Source organism: Rattus norvegicus, chromosome 1 (assembly GCF_036323735.1).
Source record: "Rattus norvegicus strain BN/NHsdMcwi chromosome 1, GRCr8, whole genome shotgun sequence".
NCBI classification, from domain to species: Eukaryota; Metazoa; Chordata; class Mammalia; order Rodentia; family Muridae; genus Rattus; species Rattus norvegicus.
In genome coordinates this window covers 57,542,557-57,558,430 of record NC_086019.1, presented here as the reverse complement: position 1 = coordinate 57,558,430, position 15,874 = coordinate 57,542,557, and the positions used below count along the sequence as shown (strand labels likewise).

At 41.8% G+C, this 15,874-nt stretch overlaps 1 protein-coding gene across 1 annotated transcript in view; it reads right to left on the bottom strand.

Annotated features, from left to right (window-relative positions):
- Positions 1-15,874, bottom strand: part of Smok2al2 (sperm motility kinase 2A like 2) — a 101,675-nt gene that overhangs the window by 57,821 nt on the left and 27,980 nt on the right. The window contains exon 6 of the transcript XR_010059383.1: positions 1-15,874. This exon is cut by the window's left edge and continues 29,856 nt beyond it. The gene's annotated coding sequence lies outside the window, so the exon portion shown is untranslated.

The window sequence follows — 15,874 nt, the reverse complement described above, 5'->3', positions numbered from 1 at the left end:
ACTTCCTGAGGTAGTGGTGGTGCTTAAACAATGGATGTCCTGTGACTGAGGAGGTCTTGCGATATAGGAAGAACAACATATGCTGGCTGGACCACACAGTGCTTCCAGTAAATAGACCACCAACCAAGGGGTGTACAGGGATATGATGTGTGTGTGTGTGTGTGTGTGTGTGTATACATATATATATATGTATATTTATATATAAAATTTTCTCAAACACAGTTTAAATCTCTTAAGTGTGCTCTCAAATCTGCCCTAATTCACATAAATCAGTCAAAACTGTTGGCTTTGTAAATAGTTCTCTCTGGTCCCAATGTTTATATGCTGGTCACCCCAACAACATTATACTTGTCTACATGAGAGTCAAACAATGTGGGATCCTTGTACCAACTGGACCACGCAGACCCTGGGCTCACCTTCAGGTTCTCACATACATATACAAGCACACACACACACACACACACACACACACACACACACACACACACACACTCATGAGAGAGAGAGAGAGAGAGAGAGCACTTATCATCTATTTCTAAGGCATAATGTGTGCTCTTGGAGTTGAGCACTGGGACTTGCACATCTAAACAAGTGCTGTACACTTAGGAACATTTTCTGATCTGTATTTTCTCTTTTATATCCAGTTCCTTGGATATCTTCAAAAGCAAGTAGGGCATTGACATACCATGAAATCTTGGACGTAAAAGTAAATTTTAATACAAAGCTCACATGTCACTCACAGATGACTCTAATAGGAAGTACATTAAGTTCAGTATCATTCAATCTGAAACCCTCAATGTGTATACACCATTCTCACTGCCCTCACGAAATCTCATGTTTGAACCACTCTGCCTAGCTGGAGATACCTGTTTATCTCCCAGAATAAAAGGGAGGCTCCAGGCTCAAGTGGAACAGCAGATTCAAGGTGGGACTGTTGGGTGACATTACAGTGAACACCAGGGACTTCCCCTGAGAGGCAGGAAGTGGTCCTTTCATTCCTGCTGGGGAAACAGTATCTAGATTGTCCTGCATGGGACAGAATCCTCTCATTCTAGCAGATATCCTGGGTGACAAAAGGAATGTGAGTAGATTATGAAATCAAACTACCACATTTCTTTCTGAGGCAGAGACATTTGAGAACCTTGGCCTAGGAGCTAACAGCTCCAGATAGCAAGGTGATGTCAGTGTGGGCCCTGTATTGACCTATGTATAGTTATTTATGTTAATCACCAAATATGTAAAACTTACAGCACTTAAGAGCAAAGTCTCCCAGGAGGCTCAGCTAAAACTAATCAGTGAGTTTTTAAGAACACTAACAAGTAGGAAATTTAAATTCATGTGACTGCTAGAAGTAAAGCAAGATGCTCTTGGTAGATAAGGTGATAACCTCTGTGTAAGACCCCTAAAATCATACACAACTTAAGATGTGAAGTACTCAGCTAGCATGCTTAGTGCCATGAACCCAAGACAGAGCTTCTCTATGTCTCATCATCTCTGAAGCACAGTCCACAAACAGTTGCAACAAATCTTTTCTTCCTCCAAGTTCAAAGTTACCTTTACTCTTATTGTTTCCACAGTTAACTGAGCTCTCCTGGATACACAGGTTTGACTAACCGTCTCTAAACTTCTCCCACCCACGTACAGATGATACCTCCCTCTGCACATGAAGCCTGTTCCTCTCAGGCCTGCTGTTCTCCTTCCCAGATAGAACTGGACACCTTTCAAACCTACATTCTTAAGTCATCTATCAACATTGGGTACACGATAGGCACAAGTTGTCATTGAGTGCCAAATGACACTTTCCTACCTGACAATGAATAGGGTCCAGGGGTTCCAAACATGAAAACTGGCCAGATAAGGTCAGGTAACCTCCATACTATCTCCATGTAGAGAAGAAAATTGACACACCTTCTCAAGCAGACTTTCTCAGCTGTCTCAGACCACACAGCAGTCCTTTCTTGAGCTTCCTTACTTCCAGTGACTGATGAGAGTACATGAGAAGATGCTTGATTTCTAGAAGACCTGGACCCCATGAACCATAGCAGCAGCAGTTTGTGATCAAAAGTTATATCAGGAACTAAAAATACCTAATGTTCATGTGTTGATTTGAATATGCTGAGCCCAGGGAGTGGGACTATTTGCAGATGAGCCCTCATTGGATAGGTGTAGCCTTGATTGAGGAAGTGTGTCACTGTAGATGTGACCCTTATGTTCCTTGTCCTAGCTGCATGAAAATCAGTTTTCTAGTAGCAGCCTTCAGTTGAAGATGTAGAACTCCCAGCTCCTCCTGCAACATGTCTGCCTAGATGCTGCCATGCCCCTACCTTGATGATAATGAGCCAAACTTCTGAACTTGTAAGCCAAACCCAAATAAATGTTCTTCTTATAAGAGTTGCTTTGGTCATGGTGTCTGTTAATAGCAGGAAAACTCTAAGTAAGTCATTTTCTACCACAGATTACTAAGTTAGTTGAGTGATGTCTTCACCTGAGGAGACATGGCCTCTTATTAAGATGCTAATCTCCAAGCAATTTCAGGCTCTCTTCTGGTATAGGCATTGGCTATAATATTAGTCTTCCCAGTGTCTTTTTCTCTGTAAACTGTACATTTTGTATTTCTTTTTGCCCCATTTGCTATTTTTCATTGAAGAGTATAAGCACAGTATGACAGAGGCCATACTGGGCTCTCTTCAAATTTTCATCAAAGAAATTTGTTTATTACTTTTGAATTTAGCCTCAAGTAAGTTTTTAGGATGTGGGCAGAAAGGAAGCCACATTTTTGTAAAAGCCTCATAGGAATTATCCTAGACCAGTTACAAACATTTTTTTTCCTTCTGAATCCCCTTCTCCTGGGCTTCCACAGTCTGAATAGCTCTTGGCACTCCTGACTCCCAAGTTCTTGCCAGTGTAGCCCATTAAACTCATCTTAGAGCATTGGAATTCTTACACATTTCCCAAAACAAGAAACAAGTACAACCTGGCATCGTCAGGTGTCACACAGCAAGAGTCCACTCCATTAAGTCACCTTCTGCATTAGTTACATTTGCATTTCTGTGACAGAAATGCCATGAGCACAGCAAACTATAAAACAAGTAGGACATTAGTGATTCTATTTCAGAGAACGTGTGTTAGCAGAGGTTAAGTTCCATGACTACAGGGCATGGTGGAAGGAGGAGGAGGCTGAGGTATGACATCTAGAATCACAAGTACAAAGCAGATGGTGCATTGGGAGTGGTGCAAAAGCACTAAAACCTCAAAGCCCAGCCCCGCTGACATTCTTTCTCCAGCAAGGGCACACCTCCTGAATCTTCCCAAACAGAGTCACCAACTGGGAAAGGAGTACTCAAATGCCCGAGACAGTGGAGGATAGCTCATGCAAAATGTCATGGTGATTCAGGAATTCGAATCAGTAACAGAGAGAACCTTCACTCTGGGTCTTTGTGTGTTGCTGCAGAGCCAGCAAGCTGCTCTCCCTCCTCTTTCACATAAGATGTGGATTAAGTAAAAATGTAAACAAGCATCTCCATGGAAAATCAACAGCCCTGTTAATCTGGTCACACTTACAGTATAGGTCTAGAGGTATTGGACACTGAAATCACAGAAGGATCCAACCCAAACTCAAACCCTTTAGTCTTCAGGAATAAAAATACCACAGAAGGCGAAAGGGGCAAGGACATGAAGCAAACACTCATTCACTCAGCAGATGAAATTACACCTAGTCCTAACCCACAGACCTACTTCTTAAACAGCGTACATTCTGCTGGTACCTATTCAACATGATCCTAAATGCTGCAGTCAGAACAAATGGTTTCTTACTTTGTTGAGTATGACTTAAAAACACTAAAGTCCTCTGAAGGAAGTGAATGGAATCTTCTCAGAGCCTAGGGAGGTCTGCTAAGGGAGTACAAAATAACAAAACAACACAAACCAATTACCCCACCAGGAAGTAGAAACCGGTCTCATGTCAGTTGCCAATTCCTCAGGGTTTAAGAGAAGCCTGCAGACTGGAAGGACTGAGGAAGTTGAGGTTAAAGTACAGTTACACTGAAAGTTCACTTTAGGAATGAGAACGGTAGCAATTGGACAGTGCTCTGTGTGTGTGTGTGTGTGTGTGTGTGTGTGTGTGTGTGTGTGTGTTCCATGCATGTGTTTCTGTGTGAGTGTGGTTGGGTTGTTGTTGTTGTGTGGTTAATTTGAGACAGAGTGTCACCACAAACTGAAGGTGTCCTAAAACTCACCCTGTACACAAAGGTGGTTTTGAAGTAACGAGACCTGCTCTCTCCTGAAAGGGGGGATTAATGATGTGTAGCACAAGCTATGTGTGAATGTAAATTTCAAAATCTGAAGATTTTAGAAATCTCATTTGGCTTGCTTTAACAATGCTGGTGATTACAGAAATACATGGTATACTGAGGACAGAACAGAATATACAGTGTGAGCTTTTGAGATTGTTCAGAGGTGAAAGGAATAGCTGATGATCTGAGTTTAGTTCCAGAGGCACTGTTAATATTCAAAAACAAATATAGTCAATTTTTATCATTTGTAAAATCATTAAAGGCATCCAGTCAGAGATTAAACTATTTTTGGTGTTGTGATGCTACACAATCATAAGACTGATTCCTGTGGAACAGGCTGGTGGAGCAGACAGTAATCAACAGGACATCAGAAAACCTTCAGAGCAGGAACTAGAGAGATCGCTCAGGGTTTGAGAGCACTGGCTGCCTTTGCAGAGGACCTTCACTTATTTTCAACACTTCCAAGTCAGCTCACAGTCATGTGCAACTCAAGATCTAGAATATCTTACCCTCTTCGGGTTTTATGGGCACTACATAATACACACAGTGCACATATACTCATGTACACCCTTGTTGGACAACCATAATCCAACCACAGAAGGGAGAGACCTTGCCACACTCAAGCTTGCCATTTTGAAGGAGGAAGCCTTCTTGTTAAAAGCACTGGAGAACAGCAGGCACAAGGACACCTGACTCACACATTCCACCCGAGATCTTGAAATGGAAGCCACACATAACTCTGGCCTTCTCACTGAAGAGAGGTCATCCTTGGGTAAGGATCTTTCATCTGATCCTGTTTTCCTCTTGGATCCCATTACAGAAAAGCATTTGTGTTTGTCTAAGTCTGCACAGATTCCCAACACCCTTCCTAGTCATGTCTGACAAATCCATATGGAAACCACTGTGTAACTGGAGTCCTAGTCTATAGCATCTCTCTCCTTCATGCTATCCTCCTTTTATAATGCATATTTGATAGGGAAAATATATTCTTTGTGTACTTACAAATCCCACATTGTTTACATGTGGCTAATGTTTCTTCCTCAGCATGTTTGCCTGGAGACAAGGCTGGATGCAGGTATCCTGGAGATAGGGCAAGATTCAGGTGCTGTGGTAGCCATAGGATAGGAGCCATCACAGCTGTAGCTCAGTGTATGGCATGCATTAACAAAGAAGACTCTGTCAGTCCCAAGGGCAGCTACATCCACAGGGGCCTAAGGAGAGAGACCTGATTGCTACTGTTGATGTTGCATTTCCTCTTTGTTCTGTTTTACATGGAATTGCCCATACACAACAAACTTCCTAGGATATCTGACAGCCACACACAGATGCACATCCAGGTAAAACACAAAAGCAAGTGAAATAAAAATAAATAATTTTAAAGTAGTATATAAGAGAAAAAGACTGGTGTTTATAAAAGAGAAACTTACCCTCAAAAACTATTTACGGTCCTGAAACCTATTTCTCATAGGCAGAGGAAAATAGGCATGGAATTCTTTCTCTCTACACTTCTCAGTGTGTTCTGAGCTACTCTAGCTTCACAGGTATTGGGTGAAAAGTTGACGATCTTAGTAAGATTAGCATCATGTTGCACGTCAGCTGTCTTCAGTCCCTCCTGAATTCCATGTTTTCAGCTGAGGATCTCTTGCAGGGGGTTCTGTATCCTGAGTTGTTGTCTTGGTCTGTGGAACTTCATTTACTACTACTACTACTACTACTACTACTACTACTACTACTACTACAACTCCACACACATACACACACACACACACTCACACACACACACACACACACACACACACACACACACACACACACACACGTACCAGTTTAAGACAAGACAGACTGTGTGTCTGCAGGGGATTCAATGCCTTCTAGAATCAGGACCTGAAAAAAGAGCACTATACTTCAAAACAAAAGTCCAAGGAAAGGAAACAACTGGAGTTTCAGTGGAGGTTGTGTCAGAAGAGCCTGTGAGGAGATGAAGGGCACACTGAACACCCAGCCACACTGGAAATGTCTGCATCTGAACTGTGCAGCATCCCACTCGGAGTGCAGCGTGCTGTGGGGTGTCTGAGAAACCATATCTGATGACCTGGGTTTGCACTTATTGAGACCAAGTATTTGGGGGTTGGAGGTGACTACTATATCTATACATCAATTAAAATTAATGTGGGTGAATCATGGTGCATAAACAGTACAACACAGCTGTCCAGGACCAGCTGTTGGATGTATCATTAAAGCATTATTCCTTAAATACTTCTGAGCACGAGGAAGAAAGATTTAGGATTAATCTCTGTTCCACTACTGGATGACACACTAAGTGGCAATCTCACTGGAGGGGACCAGCCGTCAAAGGAAAGCCGCAGTCCTTTCCATCTTTTACAACTACAGTAGTCTCCGCAAAGCTAACACTCACATGTGTCTCATCAGTCAATCAGTCTACAGGACAGAGATTACCTATGCGGATCTCAGGGTCAGAATAGCATTTTCTGTTTCCAGTTCAACTACCCTTTTTTTCTTTAACCTGCAACCCAGGATCCAAAAGAAAAATGGACCAACACAGCATGTACATGCCCACATGAAATACCATGATTGAACAGAGTGCAAGAAATGGTAGAAACAGTCTCAGCAAGGAGAAAGTCAACTGTCAGGTTGTGAAGACTCCTTCACATACTGCAGAGGCAAGACAAGTCAGCCTCAGCAAGGCCTGGCCGGCTACACACACACACCCCATGGCTCTGAGCCCATCAGCTCCAGACCTGAGGACTACCAGGGATGCAAGCTGTACACTCGAGACTCTTTTATCTTTTGGTCAGGAAGGTGCCATGGAAAGTAGCTGGGAAGCAGAGTTTACAGAGAAAGCCATAGAAACAGTTCAGCCTTAAAAATAAAAATCTGATCCCTTCAAAGCCAGGTGTGTGTGTGTGTGTGTGTGTGTGTGTGTGTGTGTGTGTGTGTGTGTGTGTGTGTAGGTGCTCATAAGACGTAGGTAGGCTTGGAAAATCAAGGAGAGGAAGGATTCATTGAGAAGCTGAGATGGTGGGGAATGAAGGGTGGATGTTGGAAGGAAGCTAGAGCATGGTAGGATTTTAATAGCCAAAGAAGTGAAATTCGTATTTAATGCCCTTAAGACAACTGGTCCAGGTGCAGTGTTCCTGGTGGTGGCTCAGTGTTCCAGCTGTGGATTCAGGGAACTCAGAACATCATGATGAAAATAATCTCTCAGACTACAGAGTCAAATTCCTGCTGGTGCTCCAGTCTCATCAGAGAAGAAATTAAGTCCCTCCTCCTATGGATCCTCTCATTTTTGTCATTCTCGCCTGCAGGAGATTCAGTCCTTCCTTTGAGGGGGCTACTCATACCTGCAGGTGATTTAGACCCTCTTGAAGGGAATTCTGTCTCCACATTGGGATGCGGACCCTGCTGTTAGGGAATTAACTCTCTAAATCTTCTCACAGAGTATGTGTGACTACATGGAGACAGCATTATCTGCACTTCTAAACTCTGATTGGTAAAGAGAGCCCATGGTGTGAGTTTGAAAACCTCTGAGTTATACACTGTCAATTTCTAAATGTGTTCACTTGATTATGAAAATCTCTGTAATATGTTGATGAAGTTTATTATTTTCTAGATTTCAAAAATAATAGAAGCTATAGTTAAAAGTTTAGTATATGCTTGCTCAAAGTAATTTGAAAATACTTTTGATTTTTTTAAACATGCTGTATGACATAGAAATTTTACCTTAATTTTGTGCTGTTTACTGATAGGCTACAGAACTGCTTCATTTCTGCTAACAGATCTTATATTCATTGGTCTTGTATAACTCACTATTCAGTGCTAAATTTTAGCAGATTCCTTAGGGTCTCTTCTATTTATAATTGGATTCCATCTACAAGTCGACTGCCTTTTTCTTCCTTACTTTCCTTTTGTTCAGTTTCCCTCCATAAATGACGGATTTATACCATGAGAACAATTTTGGACAGCAGTACCAGAAAGACCTGGGACACAAACATTTACAAAGTCTGGTCCAATTAGAATGGGGCTCTGTGAGAAATTTCTGTCAGGTTTGCCCTGACCCTATGAGTCTCTCTTGAGTGCTTTAGGTTGGACAAGATACACCCCAATTCATATGGTGAAGGATGAAGTCCCTGACACTAAGCAGGTGACACTTAAAGACAGTGCCTTCAAGGTCATCGATTCAAGGAAGCCTGAAAAGTGGGCTCTGTTGTAATGTCTTTGGGGTCCTTATGAAGGGAACCCTAGAGCCACAGACATTAGAAGGGTACAGAGAGAGAACACAGGACATCAAGAGGAATCTGCTACCTACAAACTGAGGAGAACTGGAGCCAACTCTTGGACCCAAGACTTCCAATCTCAAGCCCACAGAAACCTCTGCTCAAATGTGGAGACAGCCCACAAAGATTATTACAGTGTGCATTCTTGGTGTGCCCTGGAGTCTGAAATTGATGCTACAAGCCCAGCTGTATCTTGGGATGGATGGAAATCCTAAGATTAGTCTCTCAAGGTGAGGTAAAGTGGTCCTGAGTTAGTGCTAAGGTACAGTCCCAGGATGAAGCTTCTGGGTAGCTTCTGGAGCTTGAAGCAGGCAGGGTTGTGCTCTCCTTAAGGACCTGAGCACTTGTTGCTGGAACAGAGATTTCTTCCTTCAATGTACACTTAGGCAAATTTGCAAAGATCCAAAATGCTGCCTGCGGCTCTCACCAGTTTCCTTGGAGCATGCCCACAGACTTCCTTGTCTGCTAGTTGGAAGTCAAGCCTTGTCTTCTAAGGGGCTGCTCAGTAAGCATCTGACCTCTCTGGTCAGCAAGCACTACCTGCTAAAATCTCACTTTTAAGAGGCAGATCAGATCATCTTCTCTCTGGGTAAGGTCACAGTATAGTCTTTTTTGTTTGTTTGTTTGTTTGTTTGTTTGTTTGTATGGTTGGTTGGTTTTTTAATTTTTTATTAGATATATTTCTTTACTTACATTTCAAATGTTTTTCCCCTTCCCAGTATCCTGTCCATAAGCCTTAGGTGGGGCTGATTTCAGATCAGGTAAGGTCCAGACTCTCTACTTGGCAGCCATTACCACACATGGTGTTTATATTTTTGTTCACTTTATCCATTTATTTATTCTGCTGTGTGCTCTACGAGGGCAAAGAGTAGGGTTACATAATTTTTGGTATTAGTAGCTGTACTCCCAAATCCTGCTCAGTATGGAGTCTGTGAATGTTCAGCATAGCTGAGGGAGGTGCCAAGTCAGGGGACCTAGATGTGCTGATGCTGCAAATGCAAGGTCAGAGAGGACCCAAGTGGGAGTTTGAGGAAGGAGCCATAAAGACAGTTGGGAGCAAACAGGTCAACTTCCCTAAGATTCTGAAAATTTGATCTCCATCCCAAGGGAACTCAAGACTCAGAAAACAGTGCTACGATGACAACCCCAGTTCTCTTATTTTTTCCACGTCCCTTAGAGCATGGAGAGATGGTTTCAAACTCCCTGGGCTCCCTTCATACTCACTGGCATTTGATGCTGAAACTGCCACTAACTCTGTTCTGGAAATCCCCTCAGGGCATAGCTAAGTCTGTAGGGGGAGGGGCAGTGGGTATTGTTCATTGGCCACTCATAAGCAAAAGCTGTATGCCTACCCACAGAAGTTTTCCTGGGTAGATTACCTGCTCATTGAATATGGGACTTTGCTTCTGCCTTCTCAAGAAAAACAGAGTCCCCACAGTGCTTGTAGAGTACAAATCAATTTACTGTGGCATTGAATACTCGTATCACCTGGAGACCTAACTTTCCCAGCCAACTTGCGATCCTGCCTCCTGAGCCTTCCGATGGAGGAGACTCTTCCCCATGCCCTCTACTATCTCAAGAGAGCCTACCTAACAGATAATGTCTTATAGGGTCCTTCAATCAACCTGCACAGGTTCTGTGTTCATTTCTCACAGTGTTAACAGTTACACACACATATGGTTTCTCGTCTGATCCCCTAACCTGTCATGTATGTGACTGCCTGGGATCACAGGGTGAGCAGGGGCAGTACTATCTGTATACTGCTAAAAATGATTAAGCAACCTCAAGACTGGCACTTACCTCCCAATGCCTTGAGTGAATAAGTTGAAAAATTTTGTAAATAAACATAATCACCCGGCACTTTAGGAGATGAACATTTCTTCTGCCAAGTCAATCAACCAACCTATTCTGATTTAATTGTATCATAAATTCATGAGTATATGTGTTTCTGAAAACACTTTATTACCTGGGAATGGACAGAGGAAGACTCATGTAGGATTTGGCAGAAAATGAAGTGGTACAGAGACCAGGGAAAACAGTAGGTCAGAGCCACAAATCCCACACAGGACAGGGTGCATAAGAAGACATGGTCCTCGATGAGTACCAAATCTAGTTTCTAATGGATATCTCCACAGATTTAAAAAACCTGTAAATTAAAATATCGAAATACAAACTCTAATTCTAATATATAAATTCTGCTCTTCCAAAAATGTTCCCCCCAAATTCCTTAAACCCTCAAACATGCCTTCCCTTTCTTAAAGTTCCTTTGCATTTTTTACAGGACACTGTGGAGTGTCACAGTTTACCATATAACAGTAGTCACAGTCATTCCCTGTTCATCTGAACTTTACATCCTTTGAGTAACAACCGCCTCACTCCCTCCTTGTATTTCACCCATCCCCTGAGATTTGGATGCTGTCCTGCTGCCCTGCTCAAGCAAAGTATGCATGAGAGTGAGGGGACACAACATCTCACTGACCCTTCAGCCTGCTGGAACTGATCAGTGTACCTTGTGCCATGATAATAAAGCATACCTTCATTCCATCAGTACTGAGTGGCCACTTACATTTCAAACATGAACGACCAGAAGACCTTTAAGGCAATGGGCTTATCAGTGAATATGTTTGGGGAGTCCAGGCATTAGCATGGGGCAGTGAAAGGAGACATTTCCCCACAGTAATGTATGCTATTCAATGTGCTCTTACAACACATATTCACATCTGACCTCACTGCCCAGGGATGGCCAAGTCTATTTCACTACAGGTCTCACAAACACACATGCAGATTTTTCAGATGCTTGCAGGTTCTTGAGTGCATCTGTCTTCCCATGCACTAGGGATAGCAGGTACCTGCTCTTCTTTGGGAGGTATTGTTATGCCACCAAAGGCTGCCCATGTGCTGCAGAAACAAGGAGAATGCACTTCCTAGGCAAGACAAGTGTGCAAATCCTTCATCAGCTCTCTGGGACATTCTATTCTCTTACAGAGGAAAAAGCAAAGACACACTTTCAAATAGGAAACTCGATAAATGTAAAAAAAAATACTTATGCTTGTATTTCAACACTTGATCGTATAGCTTGTATTAAAAAGAATTTTTGGGTTGAAAATGCTTCTGTTTTATTTGAAAGTGTGCATATTTCACTGATGCACAGATTTCTATGGATCAGAAAAATCTTCTGAACTCACATTAGGGATTCTGAAAATAGAAAATGTGATGAAATCATAAAATCCCCTTTCACATAAAATAAGCAAACTGAGGTCTTTTTCCATAAATCACCTAAGGAATGACAGTGCAAAATTCAGGAATTAAAATTAAATAACTCTATTATGCTGAGAAAGAGTTGCAGACTCGACTGACACAAGTGTTCTTCTAGCACTTAAGTCACAGGAGGTACAGCAACACGCTTCTTCCTTTCCTGACAGTGTATCTACATCTCTTTACTAAATTTACATCTTTTCAGATAGCTATGTTTGACGGCCACCTATGAGCTCCCACTCTTCTCAGACATCTTTGCTCCTACCTGCAAGAATGCTGTGTAATGCTGTGAGAGTCCTAGAGTCTTTGGAACCTCTGAAGAATTAGTTAACTCTCTAACAGAACTGTCACCTATAATGTCCACCAACGATTAGTGTAATGTTGATTTGAATTGATAAAAATAAAATCCCTAGCATCAAATCTGAAACCTTTCTTTAGAATTTTTGAAATTAAATCATGAACTAGATATTCAATCTCAAATATTTACATCAGATCTGAAGGCTCACATTGTTGAAGAATGATGTGTTGTGTGCCTTACATAAAAACCTCCTTCTAGCCACCTCATGCAAATTGAAGAACATACAGGCAACATTTCACCTGCCCTAAGAGACCATTCTCCTGCAGACAGGGTCCACATGACACAGTAGTGGTCTGGAATTCTCAGCTATCACTGTCTGGTAAGCAAATGGAGTTTGGAGAAAGAATGGAAAGGTAATTTCTAGGCTTACTGCCCTTGGAATGACAAAGGAGAAGATAGGATAGAGGAAACACCCTGTCATCTTTACAGCCGTTCATTCTGCCCTCTGGGTCCAAGACTGACAAAGCTAAAAAGAACAGATAACTCCTACATTTGATAAACACCATCAGCAAAGTTTATGGATACAAGTTTAACTAAAAAAAATCAGTAGGACTCTTTTAAACAAACAATGAAGGGACTGACAAATTAGGGAAACACTACTATTTACAATAGCAACAAATAATATAACAAAAAGGCCTCAGTGCAATTATAAGAAAAGGAAAGATCTGTATGACAAAAAATTTAATCTCCGATTAAAGCAATTGAAGAAGATATCATAAGAAAGGTCATGGACAGGTAGGATTAATAATTTGAAAACTACCATCTTACTAAAACCAATCTAAATTGTGAAGGCAATACCTGTCAAAGCTGAAAACAAGTCTTTACACACCTTAAAAGAGCAATTCTCAACTTCAAGTGAAATATTTAACAAACACAGGGAGCTAAAACTTTCCTGAACAATAAAAGAATTTCAGGAGGAATCACCATCTCTGATTTACTGCTGTTCTACAGAGCTATAGTAATACAACTATATGGTATTGGTATAGGAACAGACAGATTGATCAATAAAATGAAATCCAAGACCCTGAAATAAACCCACACAACTATGGATGCTTATTGTCAAGAAAGGAGGCAAAATCATATGACAAAAATAAGAAAGCATCTTCAACAGGTGGTGCTGGTCTAATTGGATACAGGCATAAAGAAGAATGCAATGACCCTAATGTATAAAGCTCTGCAAAACTCAAGTCCAATTGCATCAAAGACCTCAACATAAAACCTTATCTGTCAAACCTGATACAAGAGAAATTGGAAAATAGGCTTGAGCACATTGGTACAGGAGACAACTTCCCGAACAGAACCCCAGTGGTGCTCAGATATTGAGATCCACAATAAACGAAACTTGAAACTGAAAAGCTTCTGTAAGGAAAAGAACACACTTGATAGGAGAAATGGCAGACTACAGGTTGGAAAAGGATCTTCACCAAGCCTATATCTCACAAAAGACTAATATCCAAATTACATAAATAACAAGTTAAACTACAAGAAACCAGATATCCTAATCTAATAATGGGGTGCAAAGCTAAATTCATCAGCGGAACTTCGAAGGGCCAAGAGACACTTGAAGAACTGTTCACCATCCTTGGTCATCAGGTATATCCAAATCAAAAGCACCCTGTGATTCCAACTTACATGAATCAGAATGACTAAAATAAAAATCTCAAGTGACATCCAGCACATGCTGGTGAGGATGTGGAAAAAAGGGAATACTCCTCCATTGCTGCTTGGATTGCAAACTTGTATATCCACTTTCAAAATCATATTGGCAGTTTCTCAGAAAAGTGGGAATCGTTTTACCACTGGACTTAGCAAAACAACCCCTGGACATATACGCAAAAGATGCCCCACCATCCCACAAGGATGCTTGATGAACTTTGTTCATACTGGTTTTATCTGTCATAGCCAAGAACTAAAAAAAGCCTAAATACCCCTCAACTGAAAAATGGATACAGAAAATATGGTATATATCTATACAAAGGAATACTCTTCAGCTATTAAAAATAAATACATTATGAACTTTTTAGGCAAATGGATGAACTTTAGAATGTTATCCTGAGTGAGGAAACCCAGAACCACAGAAAAACGTATGGTGTGTACTCACTTATAGGTGGACATTATCATACAGTGTAAGATAACAGATAGATAGACAAGAAGAAAGAAGGAGGGCCTAAATGAGGAGGTGTAAATCTCACTCAGAGGGAAAAGAAAATAGTCCTCAGAAGGATGAAGTGATGGAACAGGTTAAGAGAAGAGGCAGGAAAGGAGACGGAAATAGTGATCAGGTCAAGGGAGAGGGGTTTGGGAGAGGGATGGGAGTGGGAATACAAATTTTCTGGGCAGGAGGGAGCAGGGATCTCTGGTGACTTGCTGGATGGTTGGTAAGGGAGAGCATAGGGGGAGTCTACGGGGGTGACCCTAGGTTAGAATCCTACCAGAGCAAGAGACAGAAATGGCTACCTCTTGTTGCAAGAAAGAACTTCTAGACGAGGAAGTGGACATCAATGCACTCACAGCACCAACTTAAAATCTATCTTGCTAATGAATGTGCAGGGATAAAGATATAGCAGAGATTGAGGGAACAACCAATCAATGACTGCCCCAAAGTGAGATTCATCTATGTGACAGAGATAACCTCTGACAGTATTTATGATACTCTGATATACTTGTGGACAGAAAAGAAACATACTTGTCTCTGAAGAGGCTTCATCCACAAGCTGAAACCCACAGCCAAACATCAGATGGAGCTTGGGAAGTCTTGTGGAAGAGTGAGGGAGAATTGTGAGCAAACTAGAGGGGTCAAAAACACTACAAGAAGTCCCCTACAGTCAGATACTTTGGACCATGTATACTAGAGCATGTGCAACCAACTCCAGAGCCTGGTGTAGCTATCTGCAGTTGGTCTCCATGTGGGTCATCTGACAAGTAGATCCAGGACTGTCTCAGTCTTTGTTGCCTGCCATTGGATCTCTTCCCCATACCCGGACTGCCTGATTGTAAATCTGTGGGGCAGAATGTGCTCGGTCCACCTGGGACTAGATGTCCCAGGGTGGTGTGGTACCCAGGGAGTATCCCCATCTCCAAAGAGAAGGGAGAGTATTGTTAGAAAGGATTTGTATGGTGGGACTGGGAAGGGAAGAGGGAGAGTAGCTGGGATCAGGATGTAACCTGAATAAAGAATACCTTGTTGAAAGTAAAAAAGTTACCTTGGAAATGGGAAAGATTGATAAATGGTTAAGAGCACTGAATGCTCTTCCAGGGGTCTTGAGTTCAAATCCCAGCAACCACATGGCAGCTCACAAATATCTCTAATTAGATCTGATGACCTCTCTGTTGTTTCTAAAGACAACTACCCTGTACTTATATATAAGAAATGAATGAATGAATGAATGAATGAATGAATGAATGAATGAATGAATTTTATCTGGTCTTAGTTTTTGGGCAATGAATAAAATGTCCTGAGATTAAATTGAAACCCATGTCATGGACTGCATGGATCTTTCAGGTCTGCAGGAAACATCTCAAGAAAGAACAAGAGAGGCTGGAGAAGGATGGGGAGGGGTCTGATCCCTGCAGCTCCTCAGTGTCCACTAGCACAGCACTTGCCCTTGGGAGATGATATCTTTCACTCTTCCAGACTGTTGCACCAATCAGAATTACGTGCTCTGTGGATGAAC